Source organism: Humulus lupulus, chromosome 4, assembly GCF_963169125.1.
Source record: "Humulus lupulus chromosome 4, drHumLupu1.1, whole genome shotgun sequence".
Classification (NCBI taxonomy): domain Eukaryota; kingdom Viridiplantae; phylum Streptophyta; class Magnoliopsida; order Rosales; family Cannabaceae; genus Humulus; species Humulus lupulus.
In genome coordinates this window covers 36,999,922-37,022,488 of record NC_084796.1, presented here as the reverse complement: position 1 = coordinate 37,022,488, position 22,567 = coordinate 36,999,922, and the positions used below count along the sequence as shown (strand labels likewise).

The window sequence follows — 22,567 nt, the reverse complement described above, 5'->3', positions numbered from 1 at the left end:
TTACAGTGAAACTGGCAGAGCTTTGTCATATCCCATCTATTAACATCCTTCCTCATTGGTGAAGGTATTCTATACGGTTCGACAACCTGTGTGGCATCAAAAATGTCCACTCGGGTCTCTAACAGGATGGAGTAAGTAGTAAATTTAGGAACATATTCCCGTGGCTTGGGCTGCTCGGTGGTCTTAGGCTTCTTATTGTCATTCTGGTTAGCATTACTTCTAACCCCATTACTACGCTTGCCATTCTTAGCCCCATTCTTTCCTCCCTCTGCAGGGTTGGTGGTATTCCCAGCATCTGTTTTCCCCTGCTCAATGGCCATCTGAGTTGGATTATCCACCTTCTGCTCGACTTCCTCAAGCTTGATGAATTCCTCTGCCCGATTAAGGAACTCTTGGGTGGTACGTGCAGAATTCCTTTTTAAACTTCTCCAGAACAGACTTTTTACTTTGACTCCCGAATTGATGGCAATCAACTTACCATCATTTCTGAGGGATTTCACTCTAGTGGCTTCCCGCATAAAATGATGAATGTTGTCCTTTAAAGGTTCATTATCCCTTTGTTTTATGTCCACCGGGTCATTCGGCTCGGTGAGAAGGAGCATTGCTAAGGAGAATTGGGAATTGAATGTGCGAACAAATCAATCCCATGGTGTAATTGACCCTGGTTGTAGCTTGAAGAACCATTGCTGGGCGATTTCTGACAAGGTGGCTAGGTAGATCATGCACCTGGCATCATCCTGAACCCCCTGCAAATTATTTTGTAGTTCAAAGTTGTGAACATGAGATATTGGGTCCTCCAGTCCAATGTACATCTTCCACATCGACATTTTAAATTTGACAGGTATGGGCAGCTGATTAATACGTTCAAAAAATGGGGAACCTTTCTGGCTCTCCATTTCAATATCTGTTAACTTGGGGGCTGTCAAGTCCCTTACCAGTCAGGATAATAGATCCAACTGGGCCTGGATATTAGGGTTTGCAGCTGCCTGGGGCTGTGTTGCATTGCAGACCACATCCATTCTTGGGTCCAGAAAAGGCTGAAGTGGAGCTATGTTATTCGAATCCCAATTTTTCCTGCTTTTATTAAGAGCATCCCGAAGGTCTTCACATCCCATGGGGCCCATTCAGTTGAAAACAGAGTTTGGCCAAGGTCTGCCCCCAGCATTCTGGCTGTCTGCTCAGCCTGGTACTGGAGGTACTCCCTGAAACCCCCCACCTCGGGGTGGTTGATTGGTTGGCATATCCTGCCCTTGTGGGATAGACGCTTCTTCGAGCTGGTTACCTCTCTGACCCTGGTTATCCTGTTAGCCTCAATAATTTTGATGGCGAACTTGGCTTGCTGCCTCATCATGGTCACACCGATCAGCATAATGGGGTCTGTATGCATTACTAACTTCTGGCTCATCTCTTCGGGTTCTTGGTGGGTATTCTTGATGATGTCTATATCGACCAAGTTGCTGCTGGTAGTTTTGGGGTTGACCACTCCTATTCGGTGCTGGAGCTCGGGGGTTGCCATCCCGTCCTACAACACCAAGATTCCTGTCATGGCCACTACCCTGAGGTCTTGGCCGAAAATTTCCTACTTGGTCTTGTCCCACGCCACGCTTTGGCAGGATCTGTTCATCAGCTAGTAAGGGTCACCTATTGTTGTTGGCTTGAGCACCTCGACCAGATCTATGACTCTTGGTTGGAACCTGATTCCCATTCTAAGGTTAAGCCTCTGGCCCATGCATGACACCTTCATCGAAACAAAAAATGGGAGGACGTTGTTGGTTTTGGGCAGTAGTTCTAGTTCCAGTTACCATACCTTGGATTTATTGTTGTTGCATATAATTGTGGATGGATTCAACAACCTCTCTAGTCCAGTGCTCCATGTCCTCTTGTCGGGCCTGCACCTCCCGGATATGTTAATCCATCCATTCTTTGAAATCTCTCATTTGTTTTTCGAAAGCCTCATTAAGGGCCTCCTGAGTGGTAGCTCACCCCTGGTTCATGGTGGCAAGCTGATCTTGCATCTACCCACAACTTCCCTTATCTAATCAATTTCAAGGTCAAGTCCTTCAATATCTACATGGCGCTCATACCGTCCAGGACCTCCAGCTCTGGGTACTGGCTGGTTGGTACCCTGTGCAACAACTCCACCTGACGTTCCTGCATGGGTGATTCCAGCAGAGGCAGTAGCTCCACGTCCTGGTGCGGTTTGCCCTCGACACCAGATGGATTTATAGGTGGCAAATCACTTCACTGCCCATTGAAATTGCTCATTGATGGGACTTGGTGAGAGACTTCAGCCTTAGGCTGTAGAGGCTCTTGGCTTGACCTTCTGGTTGAGACTACCATCCTTGCAGCAAAATAATTCGAATGTGATTGTCTTAGGCTCTCAATGAAAGCACCAAAATGTTGACTGGTATTTTAGCCAACTGACGTAGAGTCAAATAATTAATTAGAGAGCTTTCAATTCGACAATCAATGAACCATAAATGAGCCAAGAACCTGATAATAGTGAGCAATAAATAATAAAGGACACCAAGATTTATAGAGGTTCGGCCCCAAGAATTGGTAATGACCTACTTTACTATGAGATTTTTATTGATCTTAAGGGTTTACATAAGATAACCAGAGAACACAAGTAGATTTCTAAGTGTAAATAACAATATAGAATGGCAGAAACACTGCTAAGTACCAAGCTAGGCTGCTTGGTATATTTCTAGTACTGGTGGTAAGTACTTGTGTTCAAAGCCTATAAAGCGGAAGTTGTAAATCAATTAGAAAGGAAAATAAAAGTGCTTGGAAGTGATAGGAATGGTGAATATTTTTCAAATGATTTCAACTTGTTTTGTGAAGAGCATGAAATAATACATGAATGTACTGGCCCATCTACTGCACAGCAAAATGATATAGCGGAAAGGAAAAATAGAACATTTCTTGAGATGATTAATGCTATGCTATTACATTCAAAATTGAGTTTTTAATTTGTGGGGTGAAGCCTTGCTATCCGCTTGTGATATTTTTAATCATATTCCCATGAAGAAAAATAATATATCTCCATATGAGTTATGGAAAGGAAAGAAACCAAACATTGGTTATTTTAAAATGTGGGGGGTGTCTTGCTTATTGCAAGAGCATGGATCCTAAAAAGACCAGGTTGGGTCGAAGGGCTATAAGATTTGCATTTGTAGGCTATGCTTCAAATAACAAAGCTTCTAGATTATTAGACTTGGAGTCTAATGTGCTAATTGAATCAAGAGAGTCTGAGTTCTTTGAGAACATGTCATGTGATGACAACAAGTTAATAGAACCAACTTAAATTAGAGAGCCTCAAGAAAAGACTCCTAAAAGGATTGGTGAGCAACCTCTATTGCCTACAAGGAGCCAAAGACTCAAAGATTTGGGATCAAGTGAGAAGTGTTCTCAAATAGAGACACTATACCTTATAGAAGGAAATAATACAGAAGTCACTTGGCCCTATCCAATAGTACTTTAGTTGGAGGATGATCCTAAAACATTCAAAGAAGCTATGTCCTAAAGGGACTCCACTTTTTGGAAGGCAACAACAAACAATGAAATGGATTCAATTATTTTCAACCACACTTGAGAATTGGTTGACCTTCCAAATGGCTCTAAACAAATTGGGTGCAAATGGGTATTTAGAAGAAAATACCATATCAGTCGCACCATACAAACCTTTAAGGCTAGATTAGTAGGTAAGGGATTCAAACAAAAGAAAGGAATAAATTGCTTTGACACATATGCCTAGGTATTAAGAACCACGTCTATTAGATGGTCATTTTTTTGTTTAACCCAAAATTGGACATGGTGGCGTGGTGTTTGAAGGGGACATGTGGCAACAGAGCATTGAGATTTCTAAGAGTTGGTCGAGACAAAAAGGTTGCTCGAGTAAGCTCCACCAACATGAAGGAAGCAATCTGCCTTGAAATGCTAAAGGCAACAAAGTTTTCTACTCAAATGGAAGGAAGCTAGTCGAAGGCACAACAACCTTATAAAGCTGCTCGAAGGGAGACCTGCTAGATGGAAAGTCATTCAACTAGAATGATCTGAATTTCACGAGATATCATAAGATATTTATGTTACTAATATTTGAATGTATTTCTTGTAATAATTTGAATATGTAATCAATTGTAACAATCTCACACTACACGTGTATGGCCTAGATCATTTTATAGGGCCCATAACCCATTAAAAGGCTCAATAAATAGGTGCAAATGGACGTAGGTCATTACTAGCTCTTGGGGACGAACCACTATAAATTTTTTGTGTCGTTTTACTTGATTTTAGCTCTCCAAATTATTTACTGTTGTTCATATTAATAGTGTCATTGAACAAATTGTTGGTCAACATTTTGGTGCTTTCATTGAGAGCTGAAATCCAAGATCACAATCTACTAGATTCGTATGAATCAATGGCTATCACTACTAGAAGCCAAAGTCAGGAACCACAAAGGGGAAACCCTACAACTGGACCATATGATCGCCCTTCAAGTAGTCAAATTCCTCCTTGCACCCTGGTTAGCAAGTTCCTCTACCTGGAGACCTTCCTCCACGAGGAGCATTTGGGCATGATGAGCCCCATTTTCACTTAACGGAAGACCTCAACCTCGATATTGAATAGCTGAAAGAAATCGTGGGACAAATGCAGGAGCAGTTTGTGGTCATGCATAAAAATCAGGCAGCAGCCCAAGAAGCTATAGCTGAAGCCCTGAACAATTAGAGACAAGATTTTCAATCTTCGATGGATCAATGACAGCGAGCCCTTAAAGCTTGTCAAGAGGAAGTTGACCGTCGTAATACTGAAGTAGCAAGAGTGCTAGAGGGTGTCTTGCAACAAACTCAAGATGCAATACCTCGACCAATGAGCCCTTGAATTGAGAACACTGGCCGAGCAAATGTTGAGGCTCAAACGCCAGCCAGACGAGCCCTAGATCCTGCTCAACCAGCAAGGTCCTGAAACCAAGTGGTTCCCCCTGGGCAAACTCGAAGTCATCACTTGAACAAGGGAACTAAACCAAGAGTACAGCATCAACTCCACCAAGATGAACATGTGCTACCCAATTGTGACCAAGGTCAAGGGTATGGTAGACAAGTATTTGGAGTTGGAAGGCCTACTGATGGGAAAGCAAGGCGGGCAGCCTCAAGAGGAGGGAAACCTCCTAATCAACAAAACCTAGGGCCTGGTCAACAGTTCTGACAACCAAGGAACAAATGACTAGCAAGTCAAAATTGAGGCCAACAACCTCGACGTAATCATTCAGCTAGGTGGAATCATGGTCATCCTCTAAGGAGAAATAAGTGGAGAAATGACCAAGAAGTAAGTAGCAGCTATCAAACTGTAGCGCACCAAAAAAAAATTTCTTCATTTTTTTATTAATTTTGTGCTTTATTTATTTAATTATTTATTTATTACTAGTTTATTTATCAATTTGTAATGTTATTTGTACAATTGAATTTGATGGGTTTGTTTGTTTAATATTTTCTTTTATTAAATATTTAAGCGCGACAAATTATGAATATTGAAATTGATAATTTTCTCAATTTGTGATAGGATCGAGTCTCCTATGTGTGTGCGTGTGTGCATTTATGGGAATTCGTCAAATGGTGAAAACATGAGCATATTTGTTGTTTGAATTGGAAATAAGCTTGTGATATCTTCTATTGAAATTGGTTTTTATTTGACTTTATTGAGTGACACATTGGGATTTACTTCTTTTGTCTTTGAATAATTCATCAGGTGATATTTTGCTACAGATGACAATATTAGACTATGAAAGTCATAGTTGTATCTCATTCTAATATGTTTTCATTTATATATATAATTATTTTGAGTTTTAGGAAATAAATGAATTGATTGCTTTCTATATTGGTGCTAGCCAAACCTTATATTGGGGTATGTGAGTGTGGCACGGTCAACTAAGGGAAATATCACCTTTAGAAGTTTCCATTCTGTTGTTATTTCTTTCATTCATCTTGAGTTGGCATTTTCTATGATAAATCAAAATAAAATTAATGAAAATCAATTGTTTCTTTTTTATTGCCGAGAGATCTTGGGAAGGATTGGTTATAGAAATAGACAGTACCCTTTTCTCATTCTTCTATATATTCTGGCCATCCACGCAATAGGAAAATCACTAAGGTTATCTTCAATTTTCCTCTTGTGATTCTACTCTTTCCATCCATACTAAAGGGATAGAGTTGGACTTTTCTATCTCTATTTCTCTCCACATAGGTAGAGAGTGAAAGGTTGGGGTTTTAAAAAAAAAAGAAGGAATTAAATCATAAGAAAACAACAAGAACATAGAAGTGTATATTGGTAAGTATGCCTATACATTGATCAATTTTTTTTCCTCCTCTTCTACTCCATAGATTTTAAAGAGTATGTTTTGAAATGATTAGGACAAGCGGTTGTGGTAATCGAGTGAAGCATCTCTCTAATCTATCTTAGGAAATTCATCGAGCATCAAAGAGGTTGGGATTCATTTCTTTGATGTCATTATCTATGTACTAATGTGATTATGTTTCTTCTTTTCTTTTAGAGTACTAGAAACTAGATGGAGTTTTGAATATAGTTGTGTATGATGTGAAAGTATTTATATATATGCAGATATATAAATGTATATTATGTATACAAGTATGTGAATTGATCTATATTTTTTTTTTTTTGTAAATGAGCATGTATGGTTGTGTGAATATAAATATATGCATATATATATGATTGTATGCATATATATATATACAATATATAATTTGTATGCATATAATTTCATATGTTCTCCATATATATACAATATAATATATATATATATGTATATGTGCATGAATGTGTATAAAATTAAATATTTTATATGTAATTAATATAGTGTATATATATATTATGTATACAAGTATGTGAATTGATCTATGTTTTTTTTTGTAAATGAGCATGTATGGTTGTGTGAATATAAATATATACATATATTTATATATATATGATTGTATGCATATTTATACAATATATATATATATTTGTATGCATATAATTTCATATGTTCTCCATATATATACAATATAATATATATATATATATGTATATGTGCATGAATGTGTATAAAATTAAATATTTTATATGTAATTAATATAGTGGCTATAAATTGCATGTATATATAAAAGTGTGTCACGGTTATATTTGCATAAAGTTTATATTTAATAAGATATATGCGTGTATATATGTATAAATATATATACTTATATATTACCTTGCAAGTGTGTATATATATATCATGCATTCCTACATGAAGCCGAGAGCATGCATATAAATTGTGTATGTATACATATATATACTAATACATAAGTGTAGGTGCCATAGTTTCAATTTGTGTTTCTTTTATACGTCAATGATTGTATATATATATATATGTGTTTATGTGAGTATAATAGTTTACATTTAATGTTTTTAGTTCTATGGAATCAACATGAAAGAGTGTAGAGAACTTTTTTTTCTCTCCATTTTGATTTTAGTATACTTGTTTTGAAATGAGAATGTTATTTGGAGCATGTATATATGTTCGGTCTTGGTGACTTTGTGTGCATGAATGGTACATGAAAAACATGCTCTTTGGTGAAATGTTGTTATAAATTAAGTGTGTTATTAAGACAATGTTATTTGAATATTATTCTAGGCTCTTTGTGAAGCGTACCCGATCTGTTGCTTTACTTAGCTTGGACATGAGGTAAAGAAGTTAGAGAGAATTTTGGTTGCTTATATTGTGAATGGTAAGATTGACAAGCATGAATAAGTATATTTTGAATGATGATATTTATGTGATGATGATTATGAAATGATATGTTATGATGCCTTGCGTTATGAATTATGAAACACTTTGATATGATGATATGTTTGGATTGTATGTTGTATGATATGAATGGATGTTAGCGTGATGAACGCGACACATCAAAATGGGTTGCTAAGAATAAAGAAGACGTAACCCGAGTTACTAAGGATATGAAGACGTAACTCCATGGGCGGACACGCCGAGGTTATTCAAGGACCAGAGACTCTTGTTTACCTCAAAGGGTGGCATGGACAAGTTAGCGGGCCATGTTCACAAGGAATTTTTTATGAATGTGCTATGATGTCTGGTGATGTTTATGGTTATGTTATGATGTTATGTTTATGGTTATGTTATGATGTTATGTTTATGATTATGTTATGATGTTGGTGATGTTAATAATTCTGTTATGATGTTATGATATCTATGATATGATGGTGGTAATATGTTTACGTTTATTGATGCCAATGCTACGATGATGCCATGATGTATAAAGATGAACGATAGTGTTTGTAATTTCTTGTATCTTACTTGCTTATTGTTTGTACTTCCTTACTGGGCTTTTAGCTCACCCCCTTACTTTCCCTTTCAGGTAGCAAATAGGTTTCTCTATGGCACGCGCGGTGACGTGAGGAGTTCTATCGTCGTGGGGTGTATGGCGTGAGGGCATCCTATGGACGGAAAAATGATCACTTAAAGACGAAATTTTAATTATGTTATGTTTTAAGGGACTTTTTTTAAACTTATCGGTGGGACTTAATTATTGGATTGTTTCTTTTGAACCTTGCATGAAAACTCATATTTTCTTTTAAAACTACTGGGCCCAACTTGCATTGTTTTAAGCAAGTCCCCACTGAGATCTTTATAATAAATGGTTTTCTTATGAACCAATGAAATGTGAATGTTTTATTAAGTATAAACTTGTCGTTTGACATAAAGATTTAATTATTATCATAATAGATGACCATTTGTAGACCAGTCTAAATCGTGAGTATTCATGAACTACTCTTTGTGTTTATTGGATCTTTTGATTCACTCGTTAATGTTTCTTAGTATAATGAGGCTAATGACTTTTGTTTTGAAGATTCAATATCATGAATGGCTGGGAATATGATTTACAATAATAGAATTCATACTTTCCTAACGGATCGAATATTGGTTCCCTTAAGGGTTAATTATGCTATTGAATAGCTATTGAGCTCAAATCTATAATTTGATTATAGATTAATTATTCGCTAGTAAATTAATGGTACCTAAGGATTAAGAGGTAAAACGGTAATCTTGACCAGCTCTAATTAAATCAATGGACTACAAGAGAAAACTCTGTAAATATAATTATATAAATACTTAGAGTGCAATTCCATATTTATAATGGAGTAATCATGGAATTAATAAATAAGATTATTAGATTAAAAAGTTTAATTAATAATCTGGTTTATCAGAGTTTCGTATTATAGGTCCATGGTCCCCAGATCACCTATATCCTACACTGTCAAGGGTAAGGATGTCAAAAGAAACATTTGTAGATGGAAGGACTTAATTGCAAATGAATTAATTTTCCAGTGAAAATAAATAAACATGAGCAATTAATTAGTTATTTAATTATATTGTTTTTATTTTGAAAATTTTTATGTTAAAATAAATATTAATCATGTTTGAATTAATATAAAGAGAGAGATTAATAATTATGTTATTTATAATAAGATATTTATTGAAAATTGATCTTTTAAGATAAAGTTAATTTTGAATTAATTGATATTTATTTTGGGGAAAATATATTGTCTAAAATGTTGATTAAACAAACAAATGAGAAAATTAGGGAGAGCCCTAATAGTGTGGTGTGACACACTCGCTACACAATAAGTCTGGCACCACACACAGGGATATCTGTATCCCTTGGATTTGAATTTGGAATTTCAAAATTATTTGTTTAATCACTTATTTAATTATTCTTTTTAAAGATGATTTAAATTAAATATTTTAATAGGTTATAACTAATCAGTTTTATTTTAATAAAATAAAAATTAATTAATTAAGTTAATCATCTTTATATAGTTGAAAGAGCGATTCTTTCAGAAAGAACTTGTTTTAAGCGATTAAAAAGTTTAGACTGTCAGACTCTCTCTCAGAAAAAAAGTGATAGATTTTCTTAAACTTGAAAAACTTTTAAATACATCTTCTCTCAATCAAACCTCTCTAGATCTCATGTGTTGAGTACATCTAGAGAGTTCTAAATTAACCTTTTGAATCCTACCTGCCCACACACGTCCTTGTGTGTTTGAAGATTGGTTTGGAAGATCAAGGTGAGAGCTTTTAGAATCTAGATTAGAAGATCGTTGATTTATACAAAAAGACTCGTGGATTCTTAATAGTCTACAAGAGGTAATCTCTAATCTATTTGTATGTGATTTAATATATCTATATATGTATGATACTTGAGAACTCCAAAGTTAAGCATGCTTGAATTGGAGTAATCTCATGATGGGTGACCTTCTGGGAAGTTTTCCCAAGAAGTGTGCGAGTGAGGACAAAGCACATTGGAAAGACTCGTGTTGGTTTGCAGGGCCATTCGTCATTCCAGGTAGCAGCCATAGTGACGTGGGGCGTTACAGGTTACTAGTGCAGTTTATTAAGCATACGGGATGCAAGTGATCTAGATTCGGATTACTAATGTGGGTAGACATCTTAGCAAATGCGTTGTATAAAATAGAGATTATATATGACATGACCGATGATAATTAATTATCTCTATAAACTTATCATTTGACATAAAGATTTAATTCTTATCATAATTGATGATCATTTGTAGATCAGTCTAAATCCTAAGTATTCATGAACTCCTATTTGTGTTTATTGGATCTTTTGATTCAGTGGTTAAGGTTTCTTAGTATAATGAAGCTAATGACTTTTGTTTTGGAGATTCAGTATCATGAAAGGCTAGTGTTACACCTAGATTTCGAGAATGAGAATCTTGATCTCGAAATTCAGGCTCGTAAGGCATAAGCTCGAAATAAGCACAGTCATCATGAGATCCACAAGTCAGAGGCAGTTTCGCTGTAAGTGACCAATTCTTGAGCTCGAGCATTATGTTGCCTTGAAGGTACTTCGAGCTAACGAGTTAGGCTCACAACTCATAGTAGCAATGGTTCAACACTTGTATAAACTTCTTGATTCATTTCCCACTCTCAGACAAGATGGTTCGAGCTCGAGAACTGTAAGCTTGAAGGGGATGGATTCGTCAATGGTTACTTATTGGGAGCATAGGAAAACCAAGATGACGAGCTCGTAATAGGCAAACGGTCTTGAAGGCACATGGATCTAGTGTCTAGGCTCCTCAGCTGTGTGTGAATGCATTTTTTGTTATAAATTCCCTATGTTTAAGGGATCTAATGTAATTTGTTATTAAATCCCACATTTTATGGGATATTACCGCGTACATAGTAACTAATGCATTTAATGGAATTATTTTATTTGATTTATAGAATATCCTCCCGAAATATATGGGAAGCAATTCAGAAAAACCCTCTATAAATAGAGTGGGATTATTCATTTTGTACAGGACCGAAATATTGAGATTCGGAGAGAAAACTCTGGACAATTGCTTCCTGAAAGCCTCCAAGGAATTCAAAAAGAATTAATAATATAGACTCGTGGACTAGGCAGATTTTAACTGCCGAACCACGTTGTTGACTGTGTTTTTAGGCAACGACGTGAGAACGTCAAAAACAATAAACCTTCAAGAGAATTTAAACGACACAGACAGTTTAATCAAGAAAAGTAAATAATACAGGAGATTTTTATAGTGGTTCAGCCCCGATCAGTCGTTAATAGCCTAATCCACTTAGAGTTGTGATTATATATCTGTACTCAAGATCAGATGGACTGAGCCAACTGAGTTTCTTCAGTACAGATTGCAAAAATACAAGGATCCTTTCAAATACCAGCACTTTCTCTCTCTAGAATACTCAGACCCAAATTTTCTCTCTCTAGAAAGAAGAAGCAGAAGAAGCCCCTCTCTAATCCCATAAGCCCTCTATTTATAGGCTTAGGGTCATACATACGGTATCCCCTAGAACCAAGATATTTTATTATACTTATTACATTTAAATTACAACAAACATTCAAAATGTAACAAACCCCCAATTTGTGGGAAGAATGAGAGATTCCCGCATATCTTGTTGAAGTTGTTTCTGGGAATCTTGACTTAGTCCTCCTCTAGCTAGTTGATCCACCTCCTACTGACCACCCATGCAAGTGCTGGTCGGACATGTGCATGGTGGTAGGACATGTTTTTGTGGGTCGGACAAGTGCATGGTGGTAGGATATGCACTCCTCTCCTCTAACATGGCACTCTCCTCTAGCATGCCATATCTCTCCTCTAACATGGCACTCTTTTATTTGGGCAACCATGCACTTGTTGGACATATGTATAAAGACCAAATTCTTGGGCTCTCCTCAGACCACATCCTTGGGGTCTCCTAGGACCACTCTCTTGGGGTCTCCTAGGACCACTCTCTTGGGTTCTCCTCGGACCAAAGTCCCTTGGGCTCTCCTCGGACCACATCCTTGGGATCTCCTAGGATGCACTCTCCTTAGTTCTCCTAGGATGCACTCTCCTTAGATCTCCTAGGACCACCCCCTTGGGGTCTCCTCGGACCACACCCTTGGGATCTCCTAGGATGCACTTGGCTTGATTATGACATCTTTCAAGCAGTCCAAACTCTTCACCAGTCTATCGGGTCACTTTATCACAACTCTGAGGAGTCAATGTATTTATTGACTATTAATATGTCTTTTACTGACCATGTACTGCCATTTGTCACCTCTATTGCCACGTCATCAATCTCCATTTTTGGGGATAACACACGTAAAAGATCTTGTCTACATTTTTCATTTCCTCTAGTATATTTTTGTTTAATTGCTCTTCTTTTCTAAGTTGACAAAAAACGGCGTCAATAGTCTGGTGCTTTCATTGAGAGCTATTAAACAAGACGTGAACCTGTTTAGTTAGAGAGCCTCTAGGATCATGAATGGCCACTGCAAGTAACCCCAATATACCTGAGGAGGAAATTCCCCATGATGAGGGTTACCCACGATGGCTTGGAAAGCAACCTATGGCTGATCCCCATCCCGAAGAAAGGAGTGACTCATCCAACTCTCGAGGGCAGCCTGCCCCCAGGCCTGATGAGGATATGTATTACAATCCTTAAAGGTATGTTCCAATTGTGGAACTTGAAAATCGCCAATTACACAAACAGTTGGCAGAAGCAACGAAACATAATGAAGAATTAGCTAGACTAGCTGCTGGCACCCAGGCTCTTCCTCGAAGTCCTAGGGGACGTCCTCGTAAGAACACGACTGCTAGAAGGACAGAGCAGGCGCCACCACCAGCATCCCAGCCTATTCGTCCAAGACCCCAGAGGAGTAACCGGGCTAAGGGTACCGCCGACCCGACTGTAGAAGGAACAGGGAATAACCGAGCCCCCTCAGTGGCTCAGATCTCAAATCTTGGTGCTGCGCAGAACATCCCAGAGCCTGACCGAGAAAATTTAGGACCATCTAGGCCCAACAATGGGAGACAGCTACCATCTCCCATAAGACACCCACGATTACCAATAAGGCATCCCTCGCAAGTTCAGGAAGTTCTGTGACCTACCAATCAAGATAGGAATCGAAGGGCTAGGAACGAACAAGGAGAAGCTGCCCAAGATCGTAGGGCTCCTCAACCTACGAGAAGCCAAATGTTACGATCACAAACTGCTGGGACAAGGAGGTTAGCAGGAGATCGATCTCGTAATAACCGATTAGCCGGTTATGTAAGTGAAATCTCGGATTACACTAAGTCCGTGAGAATTTACAACATGGAACCAAGGAATGCCGAGAATTGAGGAGATCACCCTATTCTAAGGGAACACTTAAACCATAATTGGGGACGTGACAATCCCACGAACCTATATCTACGAGATCATCTAAATGGCCATTAACAGCCAATTTACAATTCTGCACCGAGACAGGGAGCTGGAGTTGTTTTCAATGATAACCAACCCCCAAGGTCCTAGCTAGGGCTCCCGTAGATCTAGTCCAAGAAAGTATTGAATAGTTGGAGAGAGCATTCAGGCACTTACAGAATGAGCATAGCAAGGAGAAGGAAGAAGAGTTTGATGAGCAGCTCAACCATTTGTCCCGCATATCTCTAACACCCCATTTCCTCAGAGGTTTAGAATTCCCCATGTCCCGCCATTTGACAGAAATTCAAATCCATATAGCCATCTGAGCACATTCAACACTATAATGCGAGCCAACAATGTGGGCTACGAGCTCAAATGTATTATGTTCCCAGCAACACTCACAGAACCAGCAAAAAACTAGTTTGAAAAGTTCAAAAGGCATTCGATTGCATCCTAGGATCAATTATCAAGATATTTCAAAAAAAAAATTAAAGCTATGGTTGGCATTAGGCCCAAGGCCTCAGCCCTGATCAATGTCCGGCAACAACCAAATGAGTCACTAAAAGGTTACCTCACAAGGTTTAACTTAGAAGTAGCTCGAGCTCGAGATGTCAACGATAGTGGTCACTTAATGGCAGTTCGAGTGGTGTAATGCCAGGAAGTCCTCTCTGGGAAGACTTACAAAGGAAACCTGCCTTGTCGTTAACTGAGTTTAATTGACGAGCCCAGAGGTTTGTCAATGTAGAAGAGGTGAGGTCAGCGTTGAACATGACCTCCTAGCCCATAACTACAACAACAAACACGAACTCTGCTTTGACCTTGGTAGACTCGTCGACTTTGAAACCCCCCAGGGACAACCCTTCCAAAAGGAAGTAAAATGAAGGGAATAACCCCAAGGCAGATGTGGGAAAGAAGAAGAAAGGGGAAAGATACTTCTCCATATACAAAGTGTATACCGAGCTCAATGAGTCTCGAGAGAACATTTACCTAGCTAATGAAAACCAGGTCCCATTCAGACGACTTGACCCAATGAGGAATCAAAAAGCAAAGAGAGATTCTAGTAAATACTGTAGATTTCATCAGGATATCGGGCATTCAAACGATGAGCGTCGACAGTTAAAAGATGAGATCGAAGGATTGATCTCGAGGGGTTATTTCAGAAAATACGTAAGAAACCAAAATCCCAAGCAGGCTTCCACCAGCCAAAGGGTAGCAGCTGCACCATCTGCCTAGAACAGTAACTCCCAAGCTCAGGAGGATGAGCGACCCCCTCTGATTGATGGAGAAGATGTCATAACCACCTCGGGGGGACCCCATATCGCAGGATCGGGTAGAAACGAGATATGTAAATGAGCTCAAAATAGGTGACGGTTCTCCCTACGAACTTGAACCAAGAGATCTAAAACAATAAAGGGTTGAAACTCAACCTATAACCTTTATTGAAGAAGACGCGTCTCATGTCCAATTTCCCCATAACGACCCCCTAGTCATAACCCTCCAGCTCACGAACAAGAGGGTACACCGAGTCCTGATTGATAACGGAAGCTCGGTTAATATCCTCTATAAAGCCACTCTAGAAAAGATAGGACTCACGCTTCACGACCTAAAGGCCTATGCAACCACGTTGTATGGTTTTTCAGTAGAAGGGATTGCCTGTATCAGATCCATTGAACTCCCTATGACCTTGGGAGACTATCCAGTCTTTGTAACCAAGATGATGGAGTTCGTCATGGTGGATCTTCCATCTTCCTACAATGTACTGCTCGGAAGACCCACCTTAGTTGGGGGAGGAAATATCATCTGTTAGGCACTTGGCCATTAAGTTCCCGACTTCTAGTGGCATTGGGACTCTGAAAAGGGACCAGCTTGTGGGGAGGGAGTGTTGTAGCATCTCCGTTAGAGGAAATAACACTACAACAATATTTAGTATATATTACATTAAAGAATAGCATATATTTAGAAGTGCTATTATTAAGTGGGGGATTAAAAACACACGGGTCTGAATAGTGGGGATTAAAAACACACGGGTCTGATTTTGGCGCCATATGACTAAAACTCAGTCACCAAAATGAATTTATGCCAAATTCCCTTTCTCTCAGCCTTTCTCTAAGTTACCCTTTCTCTCAGCCTCCATCTCTCACTCACGAAGACTCACTCTGCCCTCTCCACCCTCTCCGCCCTCACGAAGACTCACCACCCTCACCGCCCTCACGAGGTCTCTCCGCCCTCAACTCATCTCTGCCTCACCACCCTCACGAAGTCTCTCCGCCCTCACAGCCCTCACGAAGTCTCTCCGCCCTCAACTCATCTCTGCCTCACCGCCCTCACGAAGTCTCTTCGCCCTCAACTCATCTTTGCCTCATGAAGACTCGCTCCAGAGTGGAGATCTTTCTCCGCCTCACGAAGTCACGCTCCAGAGTGGTGCTTCTCTGCCTCACGCCTACTATCTCAGGTTCGTTTCTCTCATCCCTGATAATATAAATTGTTGGCTGAATGTTGTAGATTGATATGATAAAAAACCCATCTTTGATAGAAACTAGATTGATATGCAAGATAACTGTTGTGAAAGAAATTTCTAAGAGCTATTGACAGAATAAGAGCTGAACTTTGAGGAAGATAACTGTTGTGAAAGAACACCACAGATCTTGAAAATATTGATAACTGTTGGCTGAATGTTGTAGATTGATATGTCACAACTATTTTCCCAGAACACCACAGATCTTGAAAATATGGCTTTTAAGAAGTTAGTAAATTGAAAAGCTTGAAACATGATTAAGCATTAAAGGTTTCACGAGGACTTGATTCCGAAGTACTCCTACCCATATGATTGACATTTAATTATTTTCAGTATTTCATAAACTGTTTATTTTTTAGTATCTATGCATGACTACTAACTTAGTCTCTTTTCTCTTTGATGGCTTTCCCATGGATCCTTTCCACGTAACTTTACAGCAAGAGATAGATTTACTGAAGGTACTGTTATCTTGCTTGTATGACTCAAGTAGCGTGTATTAATTATGTAGTTTTGAACTCAAAAATAAGAAAGATTGGTTGATGCATGCCAAAATCTGCAGCTTAGCAATGAAACTTTTGAGATATAAACTGAGGACTTCCATTTTAGTTAAACACCATGGATAGCTATCACTTCATTGTTATGTTCTTTCACTTGAGTTGAATCCTACAACTAGCATCCTTGGAAGAAGGTGAATGGTCAGAGACTGATAAACCTTATTCTCTTTTGCAGAATTTGAACCACAAAAATATTGTGAAATATCTTGGATCCTTAAAGACTAAGAGTCACCTCCACATAATTCTTGAGTAATTGGATGTAAAACTTGTGTATGATATTTAAATGTGTGACTTTTATTTTGGAAAGTCCTATTATTTACTCCGGTTAAAATTTGTAGATATGTGGAAATTGGTTTCTGTTTGGCTCATGAATCAATACTAGAGACAGGATTTATTATTTTTTCCTTCTGACTTGTTTCAGATACTTAATCAGTAGTAAGCCAGTCATATTACTATGTTTGGAAGCACTGAATTATACAGAAAACTTTTCTTTCTGCACATAAATGGATAAAACAAAATAAAAATGTCGTTTGCAATTTATTACTTGAAATAGAATGCAAATTGACCTTTTATTTAAAAAGAAAAAAAAATATTTTTGAAAGATAGATCTTAATATATTGAGTGCATATCAATGCATGGTAGCTCTTGGGCCTTTTCTCAAGTCTCTTGAATCTGCCAAATTAATTTTGAGGAGATTGATTTTAGCTCTAGTGGGTCAATGATCAAAATGAATCAAAGTTAGGCCCCAAAGGCATAGTACTAATTACTTATATAATTTTTTTTTTATGTAATTAGTGGAACAAACTCTCAATCATGTAAAAGGAATTTCAGGATAAAAAAATGAATTAATCAACTTCTGTTCGTTGAAAGTGGTAACTTTAAAATGATCATTTTGCTAATATATACCAATAGAGAACAGTCATGATTGAGACTGAATCTAGTGTAACTAATATAATAAACATTAGCTAAACAATGTTCATTACTAATTAAACTTAGAAGTTAGAATGGTTATCTTTTGATGTGAAAGATTGAGTTGTATATAATAATTAAGAAAAATTACTTTCTAATAGTTTAAAATAAATAATTCTCTAAAATAATAGAAAAAGATGTTAAAATATTTTATTATCTCTGGTATAAATATTTTATTTATTTTCTATCTATAGTTCGAACATTATGACGCCACTCATAGTCTAAAATATGGTTTGGTAGTGATACCTAGAGAAATTTTTGAAGTCAATGTGTTGGTTAAAGTGATTGAAAATTTCAGGAAATAGTGTATAGCTTTATGTTTTTTCGCATCGTAGGAATGATAAATATATGTATATATATATATATAAAATAAAAGTAGATGAAAAGAGCCACTGTAAAGCAAAGTGACTCATTTGGTTGAACGAGCTCAATTTATGTATGTATTGCATTATATACAATTTTGATATTCTTTTCACAGCACTGTAGAGGATAATTGCATAAGAATTGGACATTGATTGTTTGAATTAAGTGTTTGGTTGGTGTTGCGAATGCCAAAGGTTTGTTTCATAGTTGCCATATTTGATTCATGGCCAGTTAAATGAGTTGCCTTGCATTAAAATCTTAGGTTTATATTTTTGTTTCCCCTGAGTTTTCTGATTTTGAGTATGCATTTACCATTCTTAATGTGATGTTATATGATGAAACAATCTGTTTGTTTTCTAGCTAAAGTTGGAAATGAAAATTGAGTGAATTCCCATTTTTTCTTAACGTCTATAGAAGTAAGTAAGGGTCAAGGTAGTGAGATTTAGTTTCTGATTAAACAAAGTTTTTTCCTTTTGGGGTTATATATGTTTTGAAGCTTCCTTTGTCTACGCATATCCAAATATTGGCATTTTCTATAACAAGAAACAAAATGTTAGATGCAACTTTGAAGTGGGTTCCTCAATTGGGATTATTCATATCAATTAGCATTGTCAACAATTAGTGGAGGTGCATAAGAAATGGGGATCTGGGTTTGTTGTGATATGATATTATTGTTTGCAAAAAGCTGTGAAAGATTATATGGCAAACCGTCAAATCAGTATAATAGACCTAAACATGTCACAACATATTTAGGTGCTTACACGTGGTCTATCTTATGGCATAATGTGTCTGTTCCATCCTCAAGTTGTCTCAGAAATGATTAGGGCACTGAATTGAACTAGATGCCATTTTCAATGTGTCACCAGCTTCTCTTTCTTGCTTCTCAGCTTCTCTTTCTTTCTCTTTTTTTTTCGTCTACACAACCATGTTATTCTCCTCCACTCACTCTCATCTACACAACCACTCACTCACTAATTTCTGGTTTCGTCTCGTCATTTGTAACTAAACAATATAACAATTGAAGTCACTAAACCGTCTTTTCATGATTATGAATAAGCCTTCTTTTGGCATAGTGCTTAGAGAATCAATACACAATTTTTTGTAGCTACTTCTTTCTTCCGAAATTTCTTTTTCATTTGTGAGAGGGTTATTGATTATTTATATGAACCCTTTCATTATATTTTCAATCTCCATTCTCCAATCTGATTTTGAAATCAAGGTTAAAAAAAACAGCTTATGCTACATCACTATCACTAAATATGGGGGAAGAGAAGTACTATTTAGCTGTGATACTAGCACAAGCAATATATGCTGGCATGGTTTTGCTTACCAAAGCCACCTTTAATTGTGGTATGAACTGTTACATCTTCACTTTCTATCGTCAACTAGTTGGAACTGTCGTCTAAGTCCCTCTTGCTATGGTTTTCGAAAGGTGGTCCCTTTCTTTCTTTCATTATGTTATTTTAATTAAGTACTCTTTTACGATGAGCTAAGTAATTTATATATATATATATAACATGTTGTGACAGTCTTTTTTTATTGCATTGTAGAAGAAATGGAACACTACTTTCTGTTGTTACCTTCGGGAAGATTTTCATGCTTGCCTTCTTGGGGTATGTATGTATTATGTATATATCAACATGTTAAAATGTTCCATGAAAGTTATAAGCTTTCCTCATAAGTTTATTGATATTGCCAAGATATTTTTTAACTGTTTCATCGAAGGGTGACTCTTCCCCTTAATGCTTCTAATGTTGCACTTGCCTACACAACAACAACATTTGGTGCTGCTATATTGAACTGCCTCCCTGTTGCAACTTTTTTCTTGGCTCTTCTTCTACGGTGCTTTTATCAATTTAATCATGTGCATTTGTTTAATTTTTTTATTTGTTCTAGATCTTCACATCAGGGTAATAGATTTTTGTAAAAGAAACATTTAATCCTCAGAATTGGTCTCTGAACAAAGATACAAAAGTTTGTTTTTTAGTCTTGAAACTTAAAAAATTGAAAAAGGTCGAAATTTCCTACATTGTTCTTTTAACACTTTACTTTTCAAGTGGAGGACAAATAGTAGCATTTTTTTGTTTTTGTTTTCTATCGGCCATTCTGTTATAGCTTTACACAGATGTTGAAAAGGACTATCCATAAATCTTGATTGGTGAACTTAAGAATAAAACATGAGATTACTTTAGGAAAATACCATAGAATGTATTCTGTTTATTAGAAGAAAGGATTAAAAACATACTGAGCTCAAATAGGAAATACAGATAATTTCACCGATATTGGAAACTTGGAATGTTTTAAGTTTGACCCTTTTGTGCCTAAATATGTATAAAATCAAATCAATCACATTGCATGTTCACAAACAGGATGGAGAAATTAAACATAAGGACAACAGCAGGGATAGTGAAGGTTGCAGGACTAGTGGCGTGCATGGCTGGTATTGTGATTCTTACCTTTTACAAAGGTCCTCATTTGAATCCCTTTTTCCACCATCACCCCTTTGAGTATCATCACCCACAAGAAGAACACCAATCTCATCTCTCTTCTAACAAAAGATGGGTAATTGGTTGTTTGCTCTCTCTATTTGGAACCTTTGCTTGGTCTTTGTTCCTTGTTCTTCAGGTAATAAGAGTTCATGTAAGAAATTACATTGTTTCATTTTGTTGATATATATTAACTTGGACTCTCTAAAGTTGATCTTGTCCCTAAACATAGTTTAACTAACACTTCAAATCTTGGCAAGAATATTTCACTATTAATTTTGATTGAAACCAACAAGTAATCATGACATTTATAAAAATATGATATAGATGAAATTTTGAGAACCAAGTACTAAGTTTGAGACCACATATAGAAATTTTATTAAAGAGATTGTGTTTTAATTACAAATTCATCATTGTGACCTTTTATATGATGTGTTGGATTTTATTAATATTAGGCTCGAATCTTGAAAATTTATCTAGAAAGGCTAAGGTTCACAACCCTACTATGCCTTTCAAGTACTGGTCAGTGTTTTGTATTTGCCATTGCTTTGGAGAGAGATCCTAGTGAATGGAAACTTGGTTGGAACATTAAATTACTCACAATAGTTTACACAGTAAGCAAACAAGAGACCCTTCATTACTTAATTCATTCATATAATTTCAGTCTCTTAAGTGGAGAGGAGACAGCAGAAGGTAACCTTTATCTTTTATTATTTTTTTTATGTATAACAAAATTGTTTTTATAATAAAAGAAATTAAAAGAAAAAAAACCAAATACTCATGGAAGAAACGAAAGTTGGTATGGAATTTTGTAACTTTAATTAACTTTCTTTTATTCGCTTTACATATTGATAATATAGATAGATTTGGGAAGTTGTGTCCTAGTGAAATTTTCATACTCTTCTATGTTTCGTTGATTCTAAATTAGTAAAATGTTCTCTTTTGAATAACGATATTGTTATGGTGAAGAAATGGAGACTGAAAAGCCCTTATCTGCCCATTATCTGGGCATTATAAAGTTTTTTATGACACTTGAATTTTTATAAAGATTTTTCAGTTAATACTATATGCATAGTTGATTTAAGTTATTTTCTTTACAGGGAATTTTAATTACTTCTCTTTCATATAACATTCAAGCATGGGTGATTCAGATGAAGGGACCAGTTTTCCTAGCCATGTCACAACCATTGACTCTAATCATTACTATGATTGGTTCAATGTTTCTCTTAGGCGAGGCCATTAACCTTGGCAGGTGAATAATTAAGATTTTCTTAAATTCAACCCTTTCAACATTGTCAATTACAGTTCAAACTCAGTACCAATACGCACACATATAGTTCAATGCTGAGAATATATCTTCAAGGCATTAAAGTTTTTGCAAGATATATACTGTAAATTAAGTCAACATTGAGTGATGGACCCCCTGTTTTTTCTTTTTCTATTCTGTTGAAGAGTCATGCAACATTAGTTCTACTTACACTACAACAATTTTGCTTATATATTACGTTCAAATATTACGTAAATTTGGAAGTGTTATAAATATATCCTAATAAAAAAAAACAAGCTGAAATTTTACCCAAAAGGCAGCAAGTGACCCAATCACTCACGAAGTTGTTAGTTTCTTCTATAGTTTTTTTTTTCTTTTTCAGATTTCAAATTAATATTAAGAAAGTGTTTTGAATATTGATTATATATATTTGTTTCTAATTGAGATAACACAGAAAATTAAAACTAGACAGGTTGTATGCTAGCTAATTCAAACACTCACAGGGCCTCTCTTTCTCACGCTCTCCTCTTTCCCTCGCCTCTCTCAAATTTCACCTCATTGAAGCCTCTCTCGGAGTAGCTCAAGAGGTAAGGTATTTTTTTTTTTAACTTTGATTTTGATATTTAGTGTTTTAGTTTGTTAAGTA

At 36.7% G+C, this 22,567-nt stretch overlaps 1 pseudogene; it reads left to right on the top strand.

Annotated features, from left to right (window-relative positions):
* The first annotated feature begins 19,427 nt into the window (after positions 1-19,427).
* Positions 19,428-22,040, top strand: LOC133832086 (WAT1-related protein At5g64700-like; annotated as a pseudogene).
* Positions 22,041-22,567: the final 527 nt, after the last annotated feature.